Source organism: Protopterus annectens, chromosome 14.part0 (genome assembly GCF_019279795.1).
Source record: "Protopterus annectens isolate FY-2018-M chromosome 14.part0, PAN1.0, whole genome shotgun sequence".
Classification (NCBI taxonomy): domain Eukaryota; kingdom Metazoa; phylum Chordata; order Ceratodontiformes; family Protopteridae; genus Protopterus; species Protopterus annectens.
In genome coordinates this window covers 286,852,595-286,873,512 of record NC_056748.1, presented here as the reverse complement: position 1 = coordinate 286,873,512, position 20,918 = coordinate 286,852,595, and the positions used below count along the sequence as shown (strand labels likewise).

The 20,918-nt window shown below is 38.5% G+C and overlaps 1 protein-coding gene across 1 annotated transcript in view; it reads right to left on the bottom strand.

The window, feature by feature from the left end:
* The window catches only part of OAT (ornithine aminotransferase), a 1,138,382-nt gene that overhangs the window by 434,905 nt on the left and 682,559 nt on the right, over window positions 1-20,918 (bottom strand). The gene's annotated exons all lie outside the window — the stretch shown is intronic.

Below are 20,918 nucleotides of genomic sequence, written 5' to 3'. Positions count from 1 at the left end.
ATCTGGAGAAAGAGGGAGAAACCAGCCCCATACTGACTGTGATCTCTGTGTACTCTTAAAGAAAACTGTACTTTACTGGGTGTGTACTTGTCATCCTCCCATTGTGTACATCCCTCACTGTTGCCTGTTTTGAGGATTGAGGCTCCTTGATTACTGGGCCAGAGCAGGGGCGTCACAAAAATCATCAAGGAAATCCCGTTATCCATACATTTCTACATATTACAGTGCCTGTAACAGCAAACCTGGAGTTAGTATCTACTGTAACATTTATTATTTATTTTATTTATTTATTTAAATTTGTTGACTGGGAGTGTCCGACTGGACATAGGTCCATTTTCAGCGGAGGCCCGGGGAGAAAAGCTCCACAGTTAAAATAAACAGACAGTAGTTACATTGGATTACATAGTGATTAACAATTTAGCATAGCAATTACTTACAACATATTTACAGATGAAGAACATAGTACATCAGTAGACAACTAGAATCTTTACCTGTGAAGTACATAACAGACATTAACAAATGTTACAATGAGAAGTTCCTGCTGTCTAATAAGTACTAGGCTTATGAGCATCTGAGCTTGCTATAATCAAGGTAGTTAGTGGAGTGGAAAGAAAGGTAGTGGTTGGATGGGGTGGATGATATTAGAGTGGGAGTTGCAAGGGCATAGCCAGCATGTTTTAGGTGCGCTTTTAGTAAAGTTTTGAAGTGGATGCATGATGGTACGGAGGTAATTGTGGGTGGGAGTGAGTTCCATAATTTGGCTATGGCGCAACAGAATAGTGCTTCACCAGCAGAGTTATTGGCTTTAGTGATCTGCAAGTGATTTTTGTTGCTGGATCTTAGTGGTCTGGTGGTGCGATAGGGTTGGAGTAGATTCTGGAGAGATGAGACATTTAGTGGATGGTTTACTAGTTTGTGTGCGAGTGAGAGTTGATACCACTGAAGGAGGTGAGGGAGTTCAAGCCAGCCCATTTCAGCAAGTGAGAGACAGTGGTGACTACGGTAGGATGCCGCTGTGGCAAATTTGGCGATTTTGTTGTAGCAGGTCTCTAGCTTGTTTAGATAGCATTGCCTTAGGTTGGTATATATTGGAGAAGCATAAAGTAGGGTGGAGATAAGGTGGGAATTTGCTATTGAAATCTTTGCTGCCTTGGTGAGAAATTGCTTATTTCTGTATAACGCTCCTAGTTTTTTGTGGACTTTTTTTATGGTCATGGATATGTGAATGTCAAATTATAGTTTATTGTCTATTTTCGCTCTTAGCAATTTGGTGTGTTCAGTTGGGTATATAGGGGTGTTGTCTTTTGCTGTGATGTTAAAGTGAGAGTTGTTTTGAGTATTTTTGGTGGGTTGGAAGATGAGTAGTTTAGTTTTGTTTGGGTTGAGTATTAATTGGGCATTGGATAACCATGTTTCAACAGAGGAAAAGGTTTCCTGTGTTACTTTTTGCAGTTTTGGTAGGGACTGGGCTGAGCAGATGATGGTTGAGTCATCTGCATATTGTATGAGTGTGCCATGTTTGGTGGCAGAGGCTAGATTATTGGTGTAAACAGAGAAGAGTAGGGGTCCAAGGATGGATCCTTGGGGAACCCCTATGGAGACATAAGCTTACTTAATAGTATGCTTAGTGACCTGTGAAAGTTGAACATTTCTAATGGAAGATTTAGTGTCATAATTAGTAAGTGAAGCTATAGTTTGTCGCATATTAGCAAAAATAGATGAATGATACTTGCACATATGAGTCTGCAATTAGTAGCTCAAAAAGCCAGATAAGATGAAATTTAGACCATTTTTTAAAATCTCTCAAAAGGATGACTTGCATTGTTGTATTTTGAGACAGGGTTAGAAACAGAAAAGGCCTTAGAAGTGCTGTCCTCATCCATAGAAATAGCATAAAGGTCTGCAACAGGGTTTCTGCAAAGGAATTTATGTGAGTCAGACACCCTGAAAAGTCTGTTAGGTTTCAACTTAAAGGCATATGGTCCTATTTTCTTCCTGTGGTTGGAAGATCCAGATCCAATATGCCATGGAGGAAGTGGAAAGGTATCTGCAAGGAAAGAGTAGGTGTCACTTATAGGGACATTTGGGTCAAAAGAACAGAGACATCTAAGAGGTTGTTGGAAAACAGATGGAAGAAGTATGATGTCCAGCTGACTCCACAGCAGCAGTAGTAGCTAGCTTGGGAAGCCCCTTCTAGACTCAAGAGATGACCAAAATACTTTGAACTGCAATTACCTTTACTATTTTGGTGGTATCTAACTGCACAAAAGTTCTGGTCCCCAGATGAGATGGCAAACAATAAACGTTAGAGGTGCTGAATGGATGCAGTTGGTACTGTACACATGTTCTGAGACTGCCCCAGGATAAAAGAGTATTGGGTTATTCTATTCATATTTTTGCAGGATACCTTTGATGTGATCTTGCCTTTAGAATCTGACTTTTGAATACAAGGAATTTATCCTAAATGACCACCTAGAAAATCTCAGATACTGGATATGTTCTGGGCACTATCTAACATTGTTAAGCTTCTTGCTGCTAGGCATTGGAAGTCAAAGCCAATCCCCCTCAGGGGTCATTGGAGGGACTACTGGTAAATCACCTGAGCTGCATTTTATATGCTCTAAAAGGTATTGGCTCTCCCAGTACACACCTCATTCCCTGGAAAAGGTTCTATCCAGCTTTAAGCATCAGGGGGTTTAATTACATTAGAGAGTGTTGGTTTCCCACTGCATCATAGTTATACAGTGCTATTCTGAGTCCCAGAAATTCTAGCCACATTATGTATTTCATTGGACGTTAATAGGAACATTTATTGCTGAGCTTGTCAATAGTGTATACAGTTTACTGATGTTTTTGTCTGTTGCATATAGTTTGTTGCTGCTGAAGTCTGGTTCAAATACTATGTTTACTATTTAAACACATACTCAGTTATATACTATTGCTGTTACAGTTTTGATTTACTGCACTGTATTATTATATTTTCAAAATTGATAACATTCAGAGGAAAAAATCTGTCAGGTTTCTTAGGGGCAGGGAATTTGGAATTAGAAACAACACTAATATTTAGTAAAAGTTAAGTTTTGTTTAGTATTGAAATATCACTTTATAATATAACTAATATTATGAAAGAGTGTATGTTTACATATTGGCTTTTACAAAGATAATTTTAATGAAGTGTCTCAATGGAAGGATAAATGGGTTAACTGTTAGCAGGAAAATATATATTATATATACTGGAGTCAATAAAATAAATAAATAAATGAGCAATAAAAATGATTTTTATGAAAGCATCAGATGCCAGAATGTACATATTAAAATAAACAAAGCTGCTCTAATAATAGTCTGTGAGAGCAGAGGAAAATGTGGCTTTATTCTGGGTTTTCAATATTTTATAAAGCAAAGTAACAAACTTAGGAAAAAACACCAGTAACTAGGATTATGCACAAAAAACAGCTAAAACGCAAAAGAAATAAGCAAACCAAACACAGCTAGATCATTTAATAAAATGGTAAGCACTTTAGCGGGTTAACCACCATCTTCTTCAAATCAAAAAATTGATACATACAGGATCTTTAGCTAAATACATTCATTCAAAATTTCAACCAGTGAACGGTAACAAATGAAATACATATTGCTACAACATCTCCCTCTCACTTATTAGTGAGACACACTCCTTTGCATCAGTTAAATAAAAGCCGTCAATGGCTGTTGCAGGTAGCAGTTAAAAATAAAGAAGCCATTAACGTTTGTTAGGCTGTCGGACTTACTTGATACACACACACTCCTTTGCAGCAGAGCAGTTAAAAATAAAAGCCATTAACGGCTGTTGCAGGTAGCAGTTAAAAATGAAGAACTAGAAGCCATTAATGCCTGTTAGGCTATTGGATGGACTTACTTCACACACACACACACACACACACACACACACACACACACACACACACACACACACTCACACTCACACTCACACTCACACACTCACACACACACACACCTTTGCAGCACAGCAGTTAAATAAAAGCCATTAACGGACGTTGCAGCAGTTAAAAATAAAGAAGCCATTAATGGCTGTTACCATTCAACTTTACAGCAGTTCACGGACCTTAAGCAGCATCACAATATGTCAGACTTACTTTACAGCATTACCTGTTAGTTCTCAGACAAGATAAATGTACCGAAGCATTTGTCAGACTTTGCAGAGGCAGGTAAAATACAGAAGCCACTTAACACACACAGGCTTTGCTAGCAGAAGATCACACACATCCATTAATGGCCGTTAAACTTTGCAGCTTTTCAGACTTCCACCAAACTAAACAACATTACAATACTACAATACTATAGTTCTCAGACTCACTTTGCACATATAGTTTGTTGCTGCTGAAATCTGGTTCAAATACTATGTTTACTATTTAAACACATACTCAGTTATATACTATTGCTGTTACAGTTTTGATTTACTGCACTGTATTATTATATTTTCAAAATTGATAACATTCAGAGGAAAAAATCTGTCAGGTTTCTTAGGGGCAGGGAATTTGGAATTAGAGGAAACAGAGGCAGAAGTAAATGCATTGTCTAAGGCCCTTAAAACTGGGGAATGGCTACTGGCTTATGGGAATACATACTTGATAATTCATAATATCTCTTCTGAGATTCTGATGATTCCCTTCCCTTTCATTTAAAGAAGTCCTTCCTTTTAGAAATTATATCTCCAAAATAAAGTTTCTCACTGTGGGAGTCTGAAGAGAAGGTATCTTTTGAATAAGACTCATAAGGAGTAGGAAAGGATAACTGGAAAGTAAAGTCAAGTCTTTGATGTTTGATTCAGAAAGAATATCTGAGGAAGAAGTGGATCTTTTTCTCTTAACTGGTGTACAAACTGAAAGTGAAGGATAAAGAGGACTGCATTGTCTTAAACAGGCCTTGGGCAAAATTAAATTGGTCTTCTTGAGAAGTTTTATAAGTAGAACAGATGGAAGGAGGTGACAAATGCTTTGTCTTGACTCCTCTTTTTAGGAATCTCTAGCCTTAGTGTTATGGGGGGGTGTCCAAAGGTCTGACCTCTATCATTGATACAACGATGGACTCGCTCACTCTTGGAGATAATGGTCCTAACTTATCCTTTCATGACTAAAGTCTGACATATGGTCTGAATGGACATGTTTAAATCCTGGGTCACAGAGACCTCTTGAAGGGAGGTTTTAGAGGGATCAAGAGAAATGGACTGACGGCCCAAGAGCAGAGGAGACATCAGACCCAGACCACACAACAGAGGCTAATGTCCTGAATTCCTCAAACTCTTCTTTCAGCACCTTTTTTCTCTAAGGGATGTAGGTCCACTGAAAGTGATTCAGTCACTGGGACCTCACTTGCCACCTATTTAAGGTGCTTATTCTCTAGAAATAATTTAAAACAATTTGCTTATTCCTTAAGATTTTGGGAGTAACTGAAAGGCAGATTGGACCGGGCCTAGTTTTGTGTTAATCCCCTAAACAAAAAACACAAGAGAAATTGGTGTTCTTCTATTTATTTATTGGCATTTGTTTACCGGGAAATTCCACTGGGCCAAGAGGAAACATTTTCAGTGGAGGGCCGGGGAGAAAAGCCCCACAGTATAACAATCTAAAGGCTATTCTAAAAGGTTGATATTTTGTATACTTATGTGAAGAGCAAAATGTAACATTTATATTAATTATTAAATTATTTATGATTGTTTAAGATATATTTGCATCCAGTAACTTGTGTCACGTGCCTGGACAAACCTTAACTGATAGCTGAAACCCTAATATATATAAAGAATCATATTAAAAGCATTCCAGCTGGGGTATTACTATTTTTAAGGTAATGGCTTGTATATGTTTGGAACAGGTTCCGATTCTTGTTTTTACTCATATGAAAATTAAATTAAATGTGATTAAATGCAACATCTGCTATGAATGCTTGAACCACACGTGCTTTGATTACAGAAATATGCTTGTAAGACATCCATTAAGTAAAGCATGTATTTATATACATTACAAATTAAACCGGTCAGATATATGACAAAATATTATAAACATCTGTATCCAAGATGTACAAAAACTGAAACACTAAAAAATGGTGCTGGCTTTGAGACAAGTCATTAAAGATAACTTCCAACAGCAGACAAAATAATGAAAGCTTTACTTGCTGAAATTTCAGCTGTTCTGCCCTGTGTGGTGACTGAGTTCTGCTACTTACCTTCAGCTGCACTTCTGAACTTAGCAAAGAGTTGCAGTTAAGACTGTACACTGGATGATGCTAATAATGCAGTTGATATGCCATTCTTTTAATATTAGGCTGATACATTAACAGGATGCTGGCAAAGAAAATGAATGCCATACCTCACTGTGTACATAAAACTATTACAGTAAATAACTTAGCAAGTGGCTGATTTCCAGCTGCAGCAGCCTCATAAAAAAACAAATGCAATATTTGTTTAGTGACAGCTCAGCAAAAGCTTACTCACAAGGTCATTTCTAATCTAATGTTTGCAAGACAATGTAACACAATGTAAAATATTGCATTATGGGCTCAGTCAGTGCAAAACAGCATCATGAAAATCAGCGGAACAACATCCGTCAATAAACTATGCATTAAATCATTGTACGCAGCCTGAACATCTTTCCACTTACTCAGTTTTACCATTTAAAAGTGTATTATAGCTCTGATGGATGATGTCTCATACAAAGCACCCTAGATAATACAGAGCATATGTTTTTCAGATGAAGTAAAAAAGTATTGAAACCAGTCTATACATCACTGGTGGAATTTCCCATTTGTATACTGTCTCCTGTCCGGGAGTCACACTATCAAGAAAATGATGGCAATGTAGAGGGTGTTAAAAGTCAAAAAGGAAAATATAACTGGGACTGCACAAATATTCAAATGAAGAAACAATGCTGGAATTTAGTATTGGTGCCTTAAAGGAGATGAAGAAAAAATATATAGAACCTTCAGCACTAATGACAGAAGCATCAAGCCATTTTACATTACCAAATATCTAAACATTACTAATATCAGTACTGTTTTACTTATCAATGCCCACAGCACATGTAATCAAATTGGTAAAGCAAAATGACTCAGTAACTGAAATAGCATTGTACCCACCTGAAAGCCAGACTGTCTCTCATACCTCTCAACCTCTTAGAGCAAGAAGTTTGGACAAAGCCTAAAACAATGGGGGGACAAAGGCCCAAAAATAGGAACAAATTTTAAATATTGCACTTATTAACTTAGAATGTTGCTAGAATAACAGGAGTTGTGTTAGTATACATTTTGTGAATGATACAAAATCTGAAATTCAAATGTATGCCATTTAATTAGTGACTTTAATCCTCAATGATTTTCCAGAAAACCACAAATTTTATGAGAAAGAGACTAAAAATATGAGTAAAAAATCTATAAATCTGGCGAAAATCTGGACAGTAGAGAAGTATGCTGTCTCTTCAGTTATTTTTTCTATAGAATCAGAAGCATACATGTTTAAGAATACTCATTTTGCAAGGACAGAGTCTCATTTGTTAGAATATATTTAAAGAATTTCTTTTAAAAACAAAGAATCAAATAAAAAGTACTTCTGCTATGAAACATCATAACACAAACACTTAGACTGTAGCAGCTACAAACTACAGCAACATTGCCGTATGTGTTTTACCAGAATGGAACTGAATGTAGAAAATACCATTAATAATCTTATTAAACAAAGGTCAGTGAGAAGATGAACAATTTGTACTGAATTAAACTGGCTGCATACTAACCAAACATATATAACATCCTAAAATTAAAAACTCACAATTACCAAAGCACCCCACAACTATGGCTGCACATACCCCACTGTGTACTTAAAAGTATTGCAGCACATAACTTGGCAAGTGTCCAACTTCCAGCTGATTTCTTCAGGGTTTGACTGTGATGACAGTCAAAGCTATAGAAATCAAGGCTTGATTATTTGCACACCTTACACTTAGTGCAAGTCCCTTATTAAGCTCATGCCAGGCTCTAAGTTATCTTTACAGATCACAGTTTATATAACCTTGTTATGCAACATTCTGAAGTCACCGCACTAAGAGTATGGAAAGTAAACTTAAGCATATGAGGCAGGTTGAGGTTACCATTTTATAGACACCACCACTACTGGCAAGAGTTGAGTCTATATGATAATGTCAAAATGGCATTACAGTGAATGCCATTTCGACAACACATAATGAGCGAAGTGCAAAACAGCGAAATCTCAGGTCAGCGATTTTTTCCTAAGAAAAGAAATTGCTTGACCTGAGCCATGACATTGCCCTTTACCCCACTGTAGTGCGATCTCGGAGTTGGTATATTTAGTTAGGGGGGATGTGGGCAGTGAAGCCCCCCACTTAGAAATGTTTTTACTGGTGTGTTTTGTGTTGTTGGTTTACTGATTTTTTTTCCCTAGGAAAAAATCGGTGACCTGGGGTTTCGGTGTTTTGGTATTTGATTCTTTATGTGTCGCCAAAATGGCATTCGCTGTAATGCCATTTCAACAATATAAATATAGACCCGCAGAGTTTACTAGAAAAAACTGGTATACAGGCTATTTATTTATTTTATTTTGCATTTGTTTACCGGGAAGGTCCGACTGGACAGAGCTGTCCATTTTCAGTGGAGGCCTGGGGAGAAAAGCTCTAGAACAATTGCTAACATACTATGCATAAGACATTTACATGAACATTGTGGTTTACACATTCAGTTATAAAATATAGCAGATAACATATGATTGCATAAGATATTTACATAAGCGTAGAGATTTAAACATACGATTAAAAGTATAGCAGGTAGTAACATATGATGATTGTTCATACAGTATGTTTAATAGATATAATCTTGAAAATGTACTGAAGAGAAGACAATAGAGGAAAACTACAAAAGGAAGAGATTATAGACAAGTTCATGTGAGGTGCACTGACATTTTAAGGGAAAGCTTTTCAACTTAGTCTATGGGAGAGAGTTAGTACGTACAGATGGGGCAGTGGGGAGTAGGCAACAATGAGTTGGTAAGTAACATGTGATAATATATTGTGCATCTCTGGGAGTTTTAAAGAGGTTGGGGAGCTAGATAGTTGGATGGTTGTTAGCTGACTTTATTCCACTAATGGTCACCCCTTAGACTGATGAGTCTTAGATTTCCTACAAACATAAGCTGCTACCCCCCCAAAAATACCTCCTTGTCCTGGCAGTACATTGTGCTGCCAGTCTCCACACCTTACAGTGATTAATGTTTCTGTTCCCTACCAATCTGTTCTAGCACCAGTCAGTGCAGTCTACCTACCCTCTCAACCAGTTCTCTTCCCCCAACTCATGTACCTCCCAGTGGCAACTGTAATCCCTAGGCTCCTCTGTTTATTCACTGCTGGTGTAGTAGACAATTTCAGATGAACCATGGCACAGAAGGAAAAGGTCTAAATGGAACCCTGGTACCTTGGATCAATTAATGACACAGGTACTGGGAAGTCAGCTGAGAACGACAGCATGAGAATCTAATGCCAGCTGTCCCACTCACCCCCATAGGGAGAGAGGGTGGGTATGACTTGATATGAAAGGGAATACAGCACAAGGACTGAGACATTCACACTCATCATACAGCCAAGGATTAGGAGCATATGTAGGAATATGCATTCTAGTGGGCCTTACATTGTGAATGATAGTGTTTGTCAAGACTGCCACATGTGTCGAGCTGTATAAAAACCCCAGTGAAGTACTGAAAATTATGCCATTCCACAGCTGCACCCCAAGGACAGTTAGGTTTGTTTTCGGGTTGCCCCCACAGGATGCCTCTGATCTGGGGGTATGCTGGACCTTCATGTTGAGGGGATGAAATGGGCTTCTGTAGAATGGAAGGGGCAGTGTGAAGAAAAATATATTTATTTATTTATTTTATTTTACATTTGTTGACTGGGGAAGTTTGACTGAGCACAAAGGCCCCTTTTCAGCAGATGCCTGGGGAGAAAAGCTCCAGTTCATACAGTACAAACAAAATCTTTTAAGTTACTCAATACCAACAATGTCAGACAGACTACAATTAAAACAAATTTTACAATGTCAAAATAATAAGATAGTAGCTAGACATAAAATAGTAAAGCTTCTTATGCTAACTGTATTCTATACAGATACAGCTAATTCATTATGCAGTAGGATAAATGTCACAATACAGAGCACTGAGCAATTTACAGAGGGTGGAAAGCAAAATATTGATTTACTTATGAGATATAAATGAAATGAGTGATAAAAGACTTAAGACAGACACAGGTAGAAGGTGAAGTGGTTGAAGACAGAGTGATAGCTGGCAACAGAATAGAGGAGAGCACAGGTATAGTAAAAGAGGAGGAAGACACAAAGATGTTATACTTATCCTGCAGATGTACAGCTATAGCGACAGGATGTTCAGAGGTGTTTTCTTACATGTGTTTTGAATGCCTGTTGGTTTTCAAGAAGCCTGAGAGCATGTGAGAGGGAATTCCAGAATGTAGTTACAGAGTTTGAGTATAAGGAGGCTCCTGATGCATTTTGGGCTTTACTGATGGAGAGGAGGTGTTTGCTTTTAGAGTGAAGAGCTTTGGTAGGGTGGTAGTGCTGAAGCATGCCTTTTAGTGACAGATACTTAGAGTAGTATGTTAAAGTATGAGCTAATAGTAACTGAATATAGTGAAGGTTATGCAAAATGGCTATCTCTTATCTCTAGCATCTCCATACTATTATTTGTATTTTCTCCATGCTAGTGTACATAACTTTCTATATCTATAAAACAGAATTTGGATGGCCCACTGTAGTCATCTTGGAATACATCTAATTAATTTACTTCCTAGTTTTAACAGCTTTGCAGTTTTATCTTCTGTTGTCTTAAATGTTTGTACTGCATAAAGGTACCACAGTTACATGTTGGGAGGCATAGATCTTTGTGAACTACGTTTGATAAATTTCCTTATTTTGAATACATATTGAATATTTGCTGGTGTAAATTCCTTTCATATTTTTTGAGATCAACTCTCTTCGATGTCCTTTTTTAGTGATGTCACAGACGTTCGAGATCTTTCTGGAGAACGAGTCGTGGATAGAATATGAAGAAATTATGTGAAGTTTGAACAATGGTCATATGAGTGCGGTAGCTTAAAGTTATTACAGAAATGGGTGTTTTGATGTACCTGAGAATACAAAATTGTGAAAAGGCTACAAAATGGGAAATGAAATGCTAAAGCTAACAACAAATTAAAACAGATGTTAGCATAATTATAAAGATCTAAAGGTATGTAGTAAACATGACAAAGCAGTAAAGAAAAACTGGGGGATTTTAAAATATATAATAATGTAAAACACAATGACAGGATGTGAGTAATTCATAGTTTATGCATGTAAAGGACATTGTTTGAGGGTGCAGTCTGTATGGTGAAACTAGTGACCCCCAGAGTGGGTAAACACCCTTTGCTAAAGTGTACTGTTAGTGGACAGAGGTATTACTTAAACAATTAAACATCCTATCCTTTAAAAAAATTGCTTCATATTGCATTCTTTTTTTATCTCTCTGCACTGATACAAGTCAATCAGGATGTTATTATGAGCACTGTGCCAGCCTGAGAACTTAGAGACAAATTTAGTGTATACTGACAGCCAGCTCTGGAAACAGAGGAATAACAACACAACCCAGTCAACCAGAATTTCATTAATGGCTTGAGTGTCTGATGGACCTGGAAGGAGAGGATGCCCATCCTAGGAGGGGGGAGGGGGTTGGGCAGATCAGGTCACATCCTACTGCAACCCATTGTAAGAAGAAAAGTGATACAAAAATGCAGCCTGAGGATGGGTGTCAGGTTCATCAGACCACTTCTTGGTGGTAGCATCAACATGGATGTGCAGAAGCATACAGTTGCATGGGAAAATTCTTGTGGGCCTCAATAGTGACACAGATCATATATCCCTGACAGTGTGAGACCATTATAAATACCCTCATTGCTGAGATGATGGGATGGGCATAAAGTGCACTTGGGACAGCCTGTTGTCTCTAGACAGCTCTTGCCTTGATCCTGGATGAAATTCCTGACTAAGAAAATGATTGGGACATGTCCAGTTGAGGGCAGACTTGAAGGTCAGCAAGCAAGGGGGCAAAAATCACATAGAAAATAATTAACTGGGCATTTGTTAAGTGAGTTTGTACTATTCTGTGTGAGCCTGCTGCAAACTACAGTAACTGCATTAATTTAACACACTGCAATAGACTGTTTCAGCATAAACAATGTGGAAATAAAAATGGTGCCCCTTGTATTAACATTTTCTGTGGGGTTACTTATCTGTGATTCTGTGTGGTTACACATGTTTACCTTCCAAATGAAGTGCAATGCACTTCCATTGAAGGTAAAACCTATCCACTGCATAATGTGTGATATCTCTACTAGAAAACAAAGTTCTGCTTCTATGCACACTGCTGATGAGTCCATATCCGGAATGCAACTCTGGTGATTCCACTTCTGAAAGGGAAAGAAAATGACAGCAACGAGGCCATGTAAATAACTAAATGAAAATCTTGCTTGTTTACCAAAGAAGACATATGGACAAGAGATTAAAAGTTATCATGGATATAAAGAAGAAAAAAAAGAGAGACAAATGGGCTTACCTGGAAGATTGAAACAGCACAGAAAATGTCACTAGTCCAAGTGGATGTTATGGTTCATGGTTCATATGAACACATGTAAAAACACAAAAATAATCTAATGATTATGGAATTGTAGCTCCATGTTAGTGTAAAACATTTCCTTTAGGGAAGATGGTAGCTATGTGGAATGATGTTTGAGATGATCCCATGGAATCCAAAACTGATAAAAATCAAGAATGCATGGGGCAGTTATAAAATAATTCAGGTGGTATGTAGAAATGAGTTATATTTTTATCAATAAATTGCTTCTCATTATGTAGATTAATGGGCAGTCGAGGCAGCTAAACTGTCTACCATCTATCCGTAACTATCCAGTGGTGGCTTGTAATTTATTGTGAAAATTGCTTGGTAAAAGAAGATTTATTTTGATTTATATTTTATTTTGCACCTCTGTTTGTTGTTAGGGACAGATTCTGGACAAGATGATTTATTTTGATTTATATTTTATTTTTAAGTCTGATTTTAAAAAGTGGAAAATTATGTAAAACATCCAAGCCTAAAATTGGGCACACATGTATTTAGACAGGATGAGGTCCACTTGTCAAGACAAGGGAAGATAATTTTTGCATCAAATATATTGCAGTATTTGACTAACACAAGACAGGATTTTTGCCAGGTCAGAAATGTAACTGTTCACATATAGTTAACTTTGATGTATCTGTGCTGGTTGTTAATTCCAATTTAGGTATATCCACGCATGCACACATAGACACACACACACACACACACACACACACACACACACACACATATATATATATATATATATATATATATATATATATATATATATATATATATATATATATATACACATACACATATATACACACACACACACACACACACACACACACACACACACACACACACACACACACACACACACAACACACACATATATGAAAAATAAAAGGCAGCTGTTGCAAGACAAAAGCGACGCTTGGTAGATGGTGAATCCTTTATAAGCAGAAAACTCCAAATCCAGAAAAAAAGAATGCACTATATAAACATTTGGTTAGTGAACCTACCCATTCCTTCCTGTTCTTTATTTTGGAACAGTAGATCTGGGACCTTGTGGGGGACCCTTGAATGAGTATTTGGAATTTGTAGAACTCAAGTGACAAATTAGGCTTGATGCCTATCATACTCCTGGGTTAGATGATAGAATTTCTTTATCTTCTCTGTTGAAATTAAAATCTATGTTTTTTATTTATTTAGTTATATATATTGTTTAGGGATGTTTAGGGATGTTTTAAACTTTTTATATGTATTATTGTTTTATATTTGGCTTGCATTAATTATTTGCAGCCTTGATAAAGAGGGAAATGATGTCAGTTTATTTGTGATTGGGTAAGCAATGTATTTAAACAGGTGCTAATTTCAGTATTTTGTATTCTGAGGAAGTCATCTACCAGACGAAAGCACTTAATACTGCTGTGTTTGCTTGCACTGCTTTATCTTGGATGAATATTGTCTGCATTTTTCATTGTTTGTAAGACTCTACCTGTTTTCCTTGTTTGTTGTCATGGATGGACACACACATATATGTTCACACACACAAACACTGTAGTTAGCAAACAGAGGCTAAGAAATCTGTCACAGTGGCAAAGAGCAAGGAGTAAGAGAAACTCTTCCAGCTTCTAGAGAGTGACTCAGTGTTCATCAGACGGCACAATGAAGCATTATAAGGTTGCAAGGCACTGTTAGTAAGATACTGACGAGAGTCAGCAGATGTCATTCATAAGGGATACCAACAACAATCTGCTCACCAATCTACTGGACATCAAGGGCAGATAGAAGGAATCACAAAATAAGGCACTACAAAGGATCCCCAACACTGCTGTGTTATATGAAAACACTATTCACTGCAGAGGCTCCAGAATATTAACATTCCACAGAAATTACATTTTCGTCATGAAAATGACTTCTTCAGATAGAGCAATTCTCAATATGTAAGTTCGAATCGAGCAGCAATTACAAAATAAGACCCTTCTGGATGACGATCTTTCCGCTAATAGGTCAGTATTGAAATACTGAGATTTGTAACTTGAGTAAGTAGTTGTATTACTATGTATTTCATGGACCATGCACTGTTTAAGCAATCTCTGCAAATAAATTGGTAAGTGTTTCAAACTAACATGGAACTATTCAAATAAGTAGGTGATTTGGGCATAGTATCTCTTTTAGATATAGAGAGGAATATAATAAAGATTAGTTTAGATGTTTTCTGTATTTATTTCAGACTGTTCTGCAATGTTATTTTAAAATACTTTCAGTGATTTTAATCTCTGAAGTCACTGTGTTGAGTTACTCGGTATTGTCTTGTTCTTTTATTATATATTATTAAATATATTTAAATCTATCTTTGTGGCTGATATTTGTGAGACATATTTAAGCTCTTAACATACTTGCATATCTATTTGGTGACTCTATACAGGCCACTCATAATAGCCTGGCACTTGGTCAAAACTACCATTCGGGTTATTAGCAACATCACACAATAGGACTGGACACTGTTTGTTCAGTGCCTTAAAAAGCTGATAAAGGGTTGGCTAGTGACAGCTGGAGCTACCTTATAGAAGGGGGCATAGCTAGTAATCCTATGCCAGCCTTTCACAGGTGTGTGTGTGTGTGTGTGTGTGTGTGTGTGTGTGTGTGTGTGTGTGTGTGTGTGTGTGTGTGTCAGCTACTTGGGTAGGGACATGAAGCACTGGTTGAACAGAGAGTGTGCTGGAGGTCTTAGCTTGGCCATTCAGCTGAGATCTCAACCCTACAGCAGTGCCAGTGGGGAGTCTTAATGGGGATCTGGAGAAAGAGGGAGAAACCAGCCCCAGACTGACTGTGATCTCTGTGTGCTCTTAAGGAAAATTGTACTTTATGTATTATTGTATGTGTACTTGTCATCCTCCCATTGTGTACATCCCCTAGCTGTTATCACTGGTGAGGACTGAGGCTCCTTGATTACTGGGCCAGTGTTGGGGCATCACAGTTACCTTTTGCATACATTAGCATTGTAATATGTAAATGCTGGTCCTTTAAAATTTTGGAGTGAAAAATCATTTGACCTTTTGGAATTGTTAAAATCCCTTGGCGAACATTGTTGTGTATCTGAAGAAGTCTTCTTAATTTTAACTAGACAAAAGAGCTTATGTTTTACATTTTAATAAACTGTGTTTTTTCTTGTATTATTCGAACCTTGATACTGTGTTTGCCAGAGGCTACCTTACCATCCATGGCATAGCTTATCTAGTTTTTTTGCTGTTGTTGTTTTTATTCTTTGGCCTATTTTTAAGAACTACTTGGACGCTTATTATGGGAATTAATATTATAGTATATTTGGCAGGCTAGAAGGGCATTACTGCCCATGCCTGAAATATTTGTTTGTGTACATATGTATGTATGTATATATATATATATATATATATATATATATATATATATATATATATATGTGTGTGTGTGTGTATGTATTAAATGTATTAACTTATATGTATTTTAGGAACTACATCCTCTGGACACAGCTTGATAATCTAATTCAAATTGGGGTCCCACTCACATTTCAAATGCCCTGAAAGATCCTTCTGCTTGATACCCTAGAGAAAAATGGAAATACAGTTCCTCTTTGATAACAGAAGTCATTTTGTAGAAGCCTGCCAAAGCACTGTAACCACTATCTAGTGATGATAGTTTGTCACCAAGAATGGAGAGATTATTGCAGTTGCTATGCCAGTAGCTAGATAGCCAGTAGGTGATATTTGGGAGGACCACATATAGTATACCAAAATTTGTAATGTATGGCCAGGTTATTTGTGAGGTGAAAGTGGCAGCATATGTCCAGCAGATGGTTAAAGTTCTTTGTTGTGGTGTCTACTGCATTGCAGCATATAAGTTCATAGGTTCATAGGTAGGTACTAGGCTATCTGCCCAAAGGCATTTATAAGCCTAGCCAGAATGTGTTGGCTTTTGCTTCCCCCTTAGATTAGTTCCCTGTGCCTCTGTCCAGCAGAGACACTGAAGTAATCCCTGGGGTAAACTTTCTGTTTCCCATCCACTTGTCAAGGTTTCTCTTGAAGAGTGTTATGGAGAAGCTCTGCCTAATGCAGACTGGAATCTTATTCCAAAGCATGGGAAGTCCCCTGGGACAGGAATCTATCCCTCCAGTATGTCCTATTTATTGTTGTGGTGAGGTTTAGATCCCTAGAGTGTGTGGCTCAAGGGGATAAGGTTTTCTTTAGGTGGAGCAAGTCCATCAATTCTGGGTTGGACATGGCCTTGTATGTCAGGCAGAGATCACCTCTGAGTAGGCAGTATGCAACAGAGTATAGCTGGAGTTTCTTCAGTCGAGCTGCAGAGGGCATCTGTTTGAGGCCAGTGATCCTCTTCTTGAGGTACTTCTCTGGTCCTTCCAGCTGTTGCAGGTGTCTTGTAAGTTACATCCAAAATGGGGTATTGTACTCTATGATGGGTCTAATGAGTGATGAGTAGAGGGGCACAATGACCTCTTTTGATCTGGATGCGAACCCTTTTGTGATTAGGTGGGCCACATAGAAGGATTTTCTAACCACTTTGGCAATGTGATTATCAAAGGAGAGAGTACTATCTACTTGAGTCCCCAGATCCCTTATTATGTCTTCCATATTTAGGGGACTACCACCTATATGGTAGTTTGTGGGTACTTTGTTTTTTTCAAAGGGGATGACTATGCACTTTTTGGCATTTAGCTTGAGGCCATGATATTGACACCAGGTATCCATCTCAGTGAGACCCTTTTGGTGGATATCTGTGTCAGCCAGAGAGTCAATTATAGCCCCTAGTTTGCAGTTGTCTGTGAACTTGTTCAGCCATAGTCCTCCTGTGCTTGCCTGTACCTCTGAGAAGTATATGCCGTACAGGAGAGGTCCTAGGACTGAGCCCTGAGGAACGCCACTTGTAACCGGTTTGGAGTCAGACCTAGCTCCTGCAACTCTCACCATGTGGGTTCTGTCCATGAGCCAGTTGGCAACCCATCTTGTGATATAAAGAAAAAAGACCTTGGGTGTCGTCCACAGCTTCAGGCTTCAGACAGTTAAAACACAATTTATTAATTGCTTAAAAAGTGAAGCTGATGAAATGTAAAGCTTAAAAAGTGAAGCTGACAGAAATGCAAACTTCACTGAAGTGCTAAGATAATTAGCCTAGTGATTAACATCCACAACTTCAGGCTTCAAGTTGTTAAAGCACAGTTAATAGATGCTTTGTAAGTAAAGCTGACAAAAGCATATACTTCACTGAAGTGTAAAAAGCTGATGAAATTGATAAGTCCAAAAAAGAAGAATTCAAACCACGAAGAAGCAAAGCTCAGCAAAACAGGACCCAGAAGTAATGTATGAATGAAGCCAGTAATTGCTTAAATCACAGACTCACTTTTTCCTTGATAAAGCTCGGATTTACCCGAGCAAAAGCGCTTGGATTTAAATTAATTTGTGGTTTCATTGTTTACTGTCTACTGCTGCAATAAACGTTTTGAATGGACTGAGCAGTGGTCGTATCTTTAAGCAATTACTGGCTTCATTCATACATTGCTTCTGGGTCCTGTTAAGCTGATGAAATTGTCCAAACGATTGGATTTCTGTCAGCTTCACTTTTAATAAATTGTGTTTCAACTGTCTGAAGCCTGAAGCTGTGGACGACACCCAAGGTCTTTTTTCTTTGTTTATTTGTCTACCCTCGGTGTCTTCAGTAGTGGTGAGGAGAATTTATTTCCCATCTTGTGATATAGGGGTTTATGTTCAGGCTGGTGAGCTTGTCTATAATACTCCACAAATGAAACTGAAGAATAAAAGCTCAAAATCACAAGATGGTGTACGTAAGTGCTTTTGTTTACTAAAATACATCAAATGTCTTGGTTTTGAGCTTTTATTCTTCAGTTTTGTTTGTGGAGTATACTTGTTTTTGGATGTTCAGTTTGTCTATAATACCAGAATGGGGAATGGTGTCAAAGGCCTTTGAAAGGTCTAGGTAGGCTGTGTGTATCACCTTTCCCTCGTCTATAGCCTTGGTAACTGTCTCAGAGAAGTCCACCAGGTTTAGGAGGCATGACCTGCCCTTAACAAAACCGAACTGGGTAGGGTCCAGTGTTTGTAGATTTCCAATGTCTCTGTTAATGAGTTCCATGATGATGCGCTCCATAGCCTTGCAGACCAAGCTAGTCAGGCTTATAGGGCGATAGTTCCAAGGGTTTGTTGTGGCTCCACCTTTGTGGAGTGGAATAACCATTGCAGTGCGCCACTCTGTGGGTATGTAGCCTGTGGAGAGGCTGAGTTTGAATGGTGTGTTTAGGTGAGGGGTTAGTTTGTCTTTGAGCTCATGTAGGATGCAGCCTGGGACACTGTCCAGTCCCATTGATGCTGTATTTTTGGCTTTGGAGAGGGCTGTTTTAACCTGAGTGTCTGTGATTTCAGGGGCTCTAAAATTTTCTAGTATGGTTATGGGCCCTTTTGGGGGTGGGGGTGGGGGTGAAGTTTGCACTGAATCTGTCTGCCAGGATGTTGGTGATATTGGTCGGTTCAGTGTATTTTGTGCCATTCTGTACTAACTCCAAGCAGATCTGAGCATTGCCACTGAGATTTTTGACATAGCTAAACAATGCCTTATGGTTATCTTTGGAGTCCTTGGCAATTTTTCTTTTGAAGCTCACCTTGGATGATTTTATGAGGGATCGTAGTTTTTTGCTGATACTGATCAGGGATGTCTTCCCTTCTTGGGATTTTACTCTTTTCTGTACTAGTTTCCTCCTTCTATTGTATAGCTTGTTTACAGCAGAGGTCCACCAGACTGGTTTCCTTTTCTTGGAGGAGTAAGTCTTGGTTTTGCTTGGGATAGCATGATCAATACATTCTTGTAGGTTCCCGTGGAATGCATTAGTAAAGGATTTTGCAGCTTGGACAGCATTATTATAGCATGGGGGCTTTGAAACTTTCCACCTTGGTCTTAAGTAACCTGACGTTTGCTTTTGAAAAGTTTTTCACTGTGGTTTCCTTGTCCGGGGGTGGGGGTGGAATGTGGATATCTAAAGTGATTTGTTTATGGTCAGATCTAACCAGTGAGGGGTTGAATTCCAGTGTGGAACACAGGTCGCCCATGTTGGTGATGACCAGGTCCAATATGTTGTCACCTCTGGTGGGAGTGTTGACCAGTTGATCCAGGGCATTTGAGTTTATAAATTCTAGGAAATGTTGGGCAAGGGAGTTAGTGCTTGAGTAGTTCTCCCAGTTAATGTTTGGGTAATTGAAATCACCCAATATTAGGGTGTTTGGTAGGACTATGTTTCCCAGGGTTTCCAGAAATGTAGAATGGGGGTCCTGGGACATGGTGGATGAACTGTAGCAAGCTACAATTTGAATTGCAGTTTGGCCCATTGCTAGTTGCACGTGGATGATCTCTGAAGTATCATGCTGTGCCACTAACCTGGAGGTGTGGGTATCCTTGATGAATATGGATACGCCCCCTGCCTTTTGTATTTCGGTCCGGGTTCTGTGGCCAAAATGTATGGTATGAGTTGTAGTCTGGTAGTGCTGGGCTACTCTCTGGTGCTTTAAACCAGGTTTCTGTTACTGCACATATATCGATTTTCTCCATACTGAGGAGTGCCTTGAGTGCGTGCATTTTGAGGTTTAGACTTCTGGCACTGAGTAGCATTACCTTCAATTTTTTGTTACTTGTGCTATTTATGGCAGTGGGTTTGTCTTTTGAGCCTTGCCTAAAAAAGCACTATGGGGGTGGCAAGAGCCTTGGCCAGTATTCAAAAGCCTAAAGGTGACAGGTGCAAGCTGTCTCTAGCGAAGCAGTGTAGCTTGTCGAGCATGTCATCCCAGGTGGACAGACACTGGATCCCCTTTGAATGACACTAGAAACCTAGTCAATTCTTGAAATTGATATTTTTTTTCCTTATACTGTGGTATCATTCTTGGTGAGGGCAGGATACTACTCATGGTCAGGGTGAGAGCTCTTCCATATCTTTTTTCATGTAGTCCAGGTTGATATGGCTCAGGTTATTCACACCAACATGGACAATGACAGAGTCGTAATTGTACTTGTTCTGGACTGACCTGAGTGCTTGTGTTATGTGGCGGATCCTGGCACCCGACAGGCAGCTAACAGCAACCTTGTCCTTATTCAGCCTAGTGAGTTGGGCATCAGTGTGCCTCACTATAGAGTCACCTATTACTAGTATGTTGGGTATGTTTTT